A 7,109-nucleotide genomic window follows, 5' to 3' on the forward strand; every position below is an offset into this window, starting at 1 on the left:
TGGGATCCAAAGTCCCCTTCTTTATTCATTCTGTTGGGGAATTTGTAGACAAAACCTCACTTAATACTTTGCAAAATGAATTCCTTTATAAAAAACCCAGAATGCAATCAAATCCATCTGTTTTCTCTTCTACATTAACTTATTTGTTGTAGTAAAGCCCCAGACAGTCCTCAGAGAGATATAGTTATAGGAAAGAAAACTGATTATGACGGAACAATTTTAGGGTCATTGAGATTTATTCCCCCTATATGCAAAATCTGCGTAATGTGTGCAATAGCCTGAGATCACCTTGGCATAAAGCATAGCTCACATTTGAGAAGCTGATCATGCAGACTGCACACGAGGGGAATGATAAGCAAAGGATTCCCACTACAGAAGGTTTAACAATCCAGAGCTTAAGATATTGCAATGGAAATGAGGCTGGTTATGCAGCCTTTTAACTGAACATTATTCTGAAGCTTGTCTCCTAGTATTAAGGCTCTTGAAAATTATTGATTTGGATTCAAATGGGGAGAAGGACTTAACATTTGCCTTGCTTTATGTGAAAGTCAACATAAATTTATACCAGCAAACCTGAGCCTGATATAAACTGTGCGTGTGTGTGTGTGAAAGAGAGAGAGACAGAGAGACAGAGAAACTAAGAGAAAGAAAGAGAGATTGATTAAGTAATAGATATAAAGACCTGAGTATGGAAGATTAAATAATGATGGATAGTAAACCTTATAGAAATTTTATTTCCTTCACATTATTTTTGATAATTTTGATTTATTCCACATTATTTATAATAATTTATGATCATTGGAAGTTACGAGCTGAATTTTGTGGAGTGGCAATTCAAATGTTATATGAGCGCATGGATTGTGGGCCATGTTGTTTCTCTTCTACTCCTCTCTCCAAGAGGGTCCCCAGACACAGCAGGTGACACTGATGGATAGTCCCTGCCTGGCTCTTTATTGAAACTCCACATTGTACACAGAAAGGGTGAGATAGTTGATGCCTCAGTCAGGAGCAGACAACTAACAGGTCAATAGAAACTCAACCTGAAATTGCTGTCACAGAAGCTTGTCATAGCTTTTGGCTTTGATGTACAGCTACACTACTTTGTAATTCAACAAATGTGTTGCTGAGGGACTGCTCCATTAGATCCATCTGTAACCAGAAGTCAGGTGATCTGGAGCCCAGCTTCAGCTGGAGCCCTGTGACCTCAGGAGGATTTTTCAGCACCCCTGAGATTATTCCTTCACCTGCCAGAATGATTGGGTGGGTGTTGGGATTTTCCTAACCAGGGTTGACTAGGATGATGCATGGGTACATATCTTGAGAAAGAAAAGGTATTATCAATAAAATAAAACTAGACAGGCCCAAATTCCCTCAGGGGCATTTCTCCTTCTAGTGTTGGGAAAGTGGTAGAACTAATGTGCTTCAAAGCAGGCATTGCATATTTTGTCTCATTTAACCCCATTAAAGTTGGTATTATTATACCCATTTTGCAGATGAGTTCACTGAGGCTCAGAGAACATAAATGACTTGCTCAAAGTTGCGTTGCTCTGTTGGTTTCCACTTGGCAGAGGCAAGATTGGAAGAAGTATGTCTTACTCCAAAGCTGAGTCTGAGGTGTGTGAGTCTTACCTCATTGCTCAGCCCAGTACTTACTTCTACATTAGCAACCCATCTCCTCTGCCATACTTCTGCCACTTGCCTGTTGTATGACCATGTGCAAATTAACCCTTTTGAGCCTGGTTCCTTATTTGTAAAAACAGAATTAATGCCACTGACCTTGCAGGCTTGTGTGAAGATAAATGAGCGGTATAGCTCCTGGTCATGGGTGGGCACAGAAAATACATCTTATCTCTCCTCACATCCAGGCTTTCTGCCACTTCCATGCTGCTGACTCTATGATGTTCCCTAAGTTCGACCTGTGCCTGAAGACTTCCCTTCTCCCGTCAACAAGAAGAATTAGAAAATGTCAATGCACATTATCTTTCCATTTTTACTGACATTAAATACTTTTTGAGAAATACTCTTAGATATTTTCTGAGCTAGGCACCTAGGCAAGTTCTCTGGAGGAAGATTACTCTTCAGTGGAAGGAAAGAATGTGCCTTGAGCTGTTTCAGGGATGACTCAAGGCAGAGATTTTTGACACCGTTGGTCATTTTATTTGTATTTCCTTAATAGCTGACAGCCATGGCACCATTTTTCTCTTCTAATGACCGTTATCAATTCCATTTAACATTTATCAATAAGTAAAATGTTAATGAAGACTGCGATGTAACATTATTTCACTTTAAGATGGTGATTTTGATGCACACACTTAACTCTCCTTCCTTCCACCCAAATTCCATTAAAGACTGCCAAAGAAATTATAACAACATCTGCAGCAGAGCTAGAGAGTAAAAAACAATGCTATCATCAGGCCAGAAACTTTCAGAAGTTTTGATAAGATACAGTTTACAAAAAACTGGATTTAGGGTCTTACTGTATAGTAAGAGAAAGTCTTTGTCTTAGTCTGTTTTGTGTTGCTATAATGGAATATCTGAGGCTGGGTAATTTGTGAAGAAAAGAGGCTTATTTAGCTTACACTTCTGTATGCTGGGACACATCTGCATGACTTCTGGTGAGAGCCTTATGCTGTTTCCATTCATAATAGAAAGTAGAAGAGGAGTGGGCATGTGCAGAAGGAACACATGGTGAGGGAGGAAGCAAGAGAAAGAAACTGAGGAAGCCAGATGCTTTTTAAACAGCCGCTCTCTTGGGAATTAATCCATTCCAACCTATTCTTTGTCTTAGTCTGTTTTGTGTTGCTATAACAGAATACCTGAGGCTGAGTAATTATAAAGAAAAGAGAGATATGCCCTAATCTATAAGAGGAAGGCATTAATCTATTTACGAGGAATCCACTTCCCGCTAGGCCCCACCTCCCAACACTACAATATTGGGGATCAAATGTTAACATGAGTTTCGGCAGGGAGGAGCCACATCCAAACCACAACATTGTTATTTTAAAAATAAAGAGAGCAGAGAGAAAATTGAATATTGCAATCAATTGAATTGGTAAATTAGATGATTAGGTTGAGAAATTCTCCAAGAACACAGAGGAAATTATGCAAGCATAACCATATGAGTGTAAAGAAAAGGTACAGAGGAAAAATCCAACCAATCCAATATTGATATAATAAAAATATCAAAAGGAGAGAGCAGCTAGAGAAAAGGTAACAAAAAATAGAAAAAAGGTCCTAAACTTAAAGAAATACTTGAGTCTTCAGCTACTTACTAGGTATCAAGTAAAATTTAGTATTTAGCCTCTCACACTGAGATATAGCCTAATGCAGTCTTCTTCCTGCATTCAAGCAAAACCAAAAACAAACAAAAGAGGTTATCTAGGAAGGGAAAAAATAGATGTTTCAGCATACTGCTTTTTTATTACATGAATTACTGGAACATAGGAAATAGTATACATAGAATTTTGAGGGAAAAGATGGTTACCCGAGAATATCTTCTTCATCTTATGCATGAGGGCAATAGAAAATCTCTTCTCAAACACCCAAAAGCTCATAAAGTGTTCTTTCTGAGAAAAATTCCTTGAAGAAGTCCTATGGCAGTTCAAGAAGGAAATCAAAATAAATAATTCAAATTGAAGGAAGCCAGAGCATCCCAGAACTATTTGCAAGGAATGAACCAGTCAAATTTTATGTAGTGTATGTATACTTGTATAATTGTTAACATTATAAAATTCAGCAAAAGAATGTTAAAATGATAATCTGGATCTAAGAAGATAGTTTATTTAGATAAAAACTTAGGAGTGTAGAGGGAAGACATGAACAGAGGCTCTGCAAGGACATAAATTTTGTCTAATTTGTTTACTATTTTAGCCCCAGGCTTAGAACAGTGCCTGGCACATAGTAAGTGCTTAATGAATGAATGAAAAGTCTGCTAAATTTCTCTAATCGATCAACATGAAAGATTCCCATGAATCCATAATAAAAAGACAATTTAATAGAAAAATGAAACAAAAACACAATTTATAGGCAATTTGAAGAAAAGCCAAATGACTAAAAAAATGAAAAAGAGAAAAGATGCTCAACCTAATTAGTAATCAGAAAAATACAAATTAAAATAACAAAAATATACTAATTCTCATTATTAATCTGATTGTTAAAGATCAGTATGGCTCACAATATCAAATGGTGAGTATATGGGGAAACAGAAACTCAGTCTGTTTGTGTTAGTCTGTTCTCACACTGCTATAAAGAATTGCCCAAGACTGGGTAATTTATAAAATAAAAAGAGGTTTAATTGACTCACAGTTCCACATGGTTGGGGAGGCATTGGAAAACTTACAATCATGGCAGAAGGGGAAGCAGTCACATCTTACATGGTGGCAGGCAAGAGGGTAAACTAAAGGGGGAAGAACCCCTTATAAAATCATCAGCTTTCATGAGAACTCACTTACTTTCATGAGACCAGCATGGAGGAAACTGCTCCTGTGATCCAATCAAGTCCCATTAGGTCCCTCCCTTGACATGTGGGGATTATGGGGATTACAATTTGAGATGAGATTTGGGTGGGGACACAGAGGCAAGCCATATCACTATTAGTGAGACTTTAAATTAGTACTAAATATTTGAAGAATTTGGCAATATCAAGCAAAGTTGAAGATGTGCATACTCTATGTTTCGGCAGTATTCTCTAAAGAAATTTACAAATGTTCCCCACACGAACCCCTCCAAGAATGTTCACTGGATATTGTTTATAATAGTGAAAAATGTAAACAACCTAAGTCTCCATTAAAGTGGATAAATGAACAGTGGTTAATTCATACAATTGAATAATACATATCAGTTAATTTTTGTGAATAGCATTTGTGTTTCAACTGAATATTAAAAACATATAGTTACTAAGAGAAGAGCAAATTGCAGAATGCTGTGTATAGCATGCTAATATCCATGAAGAGTTAACAAGCCCTCGAAGTCATACATGCATTACTATGAATTGCATATGCCTGCTTAGATAGCTAATAACAGTAAGAAACAAGAACTAGAAGGAGATATTGCAAATTCATGATAGTGATCACCTCTACAAAGGAAGGACAAAGAGTTTTGAGACTGTGGATTGCAACAAAGAACTTCAATTTTATCTAGAATGTTTTACTTCCTTTATTTAAAAAAATTTGAGCAAAGAGAATGTTAGTATTTATTAATTCTGAATAGTAGTACATGGGTGTTTGTTTTATTATTCTTGTACTTTTTAAATTTTTAGAACCTTTCATACTCTCCCAGAAATATAATCAATATCTAAGCCTGTGTCTTTATAAAAATGATTCCTGTAGAAGATTAGCTGATGGGTTTCTAGAGAGGAGGCAGTAAGTCCATGTAACTGCTGAAATGATACTAATAACAACAACAGTAAAATTGATGTGTGCTGTGTATGTGCATTGCTTTTTGGAGAGGGTAATACTCTGTCCTTTTCAAAGGCATTTGTAAATCTGTTTACAAATTTTGGTTTTGATTTTGGTTTGCACAGTGGTTGAATGGTGTTTCTGGTATTTAACGTCTGAGGCCAGAGATGCTAAATATCCTGAAATTTGCAGGTGTGCTCCCATAAAATAAAGAATTGACCAGTTCCAAATGCCTATTACATCCCTTTGAAAAATATTGAGTTAGAAATTGAGGCTGGGCATGGTGGTTAACACTTGTAATCCCAACACTTTGGGAAGCCGAAGCGGGTGGATCACTTGAGGCCAGGTGTTTGAGACCAGCCTGGGCAACATAGCGAAACCCCATCTCTACTAAAAATACAAAAAAAATTAGCTGGGTGCAGTGGCGCATGCCTGTAATCCCAGCTACTTGGGAGGCTGAGGCACGAGAATTGCTTGAACCCAGGAGGTGGAGGTTGCAGTGAGCCAAGATCACACCACTGCACTCCAGCCTGGGTGACAGAGCAAGGCTGTCTCAAAAAAAAGAAAGGAATTGGATTCTTCTAAGGATAACAGAAAATCCTACTAGTCGTTTAAACACATAAGCACTTTCTTTTCCTATGTAACAGGAAGTCTGGAGGTTGTTGGCATTGGTTCAGTGTCTCAGGGAGGTCAGGGCCCAGTTCACTGTTTCTATTTTCCTTTCCCTCATAGGCTCACAATGGCTGTTGAAGCTCTAGCCATCAAGTGCAGTGTCCAAACAGAAAGAAACAAGGGCTAGAGAAGGAAAGGGCAGTATCTATATTTAGAAAACAAGACTTTTCCAGAAATCCTCAGCAGACTTCTACTTAGGTCTCATTGTACCATAAAGCCTTGCCTGCTGCAAAGGAGTTTTTGGCTTTGCAGCCTTTATACTAGAGGAAAGAAAGAAAAAAAAAAAGAATTTGGAATGGGTGCTAAGTAAACCACCCACAGTATTTGCTGCAAAAGTGAGTAGGTTAAATTTTCATACTAAAGTAAAAAGAGTGGGTATATCAAGGTTCATTCAGGAAAACAAACTACTATGAGTATTTAAAACAAAGGGAATTTAATCCAGGAAATTGGCTACATAAGGGATAGAAGAGTATAGAAGTTAAATAGGAGACAATGAGGTAGCCTAGGGATCACAGCCTCAGGAAGGCACTACCTGCAATTTGCAGAAAGATGAGGGGAGAAGGCAGAATTACTAGGGTCACTTGGCAGAATCTGGAAGCAGAACAGGCCCATCTATCAGGAGTTGGAGCCAGAGAAAATCTGTCGCTATTGCAGGAAACAACACTTGAGAGGTAGGGGAAGAGAAACAGCCTGGTTTATCCCTTTCTCTTACTGTTTTTTTCTATTGGCCAAACCCAGTTGAAAGCCAGCTAACACAGTCTGTAGGGGCCCCACTGTGATGCAGAACTGAGCAAGAATGACAAAAAATAAATGAGAGGGCAAACAGGTCCTCGACCAAGCACTTTGGGTCAAAACACAAAACATACTTCTATGTAAAGTAAAGGGAAGTATGGGCAATAGGAGTAAATCAGGAGCGACAAAATTAATATCAGAGGATGATGTAGAATTAAAGGATCAGGCCATTAAATGAGATGAGAAAGGGTTCCTTCCTTCTTTCCTTCCTTCCTTCCTTCCTTCCTTCCTTCCTTCCTTCCTTCCTTC

The sequence above is a fragment of the Piliocolobus tephrosceles genome, chromosome 6, assembly GCF_002776525.5.
Source record: "Piliocolobus tephrosceles isolate RC106 chromosome 6, ASM277652v3, whole genome shotgun sequence".
NCBI lineage: Eukaryota > Metazoa > Chordata > Mammalia > Primates > Cercopithecidae > Piliocolobus > Piliocolobus tephrosceles.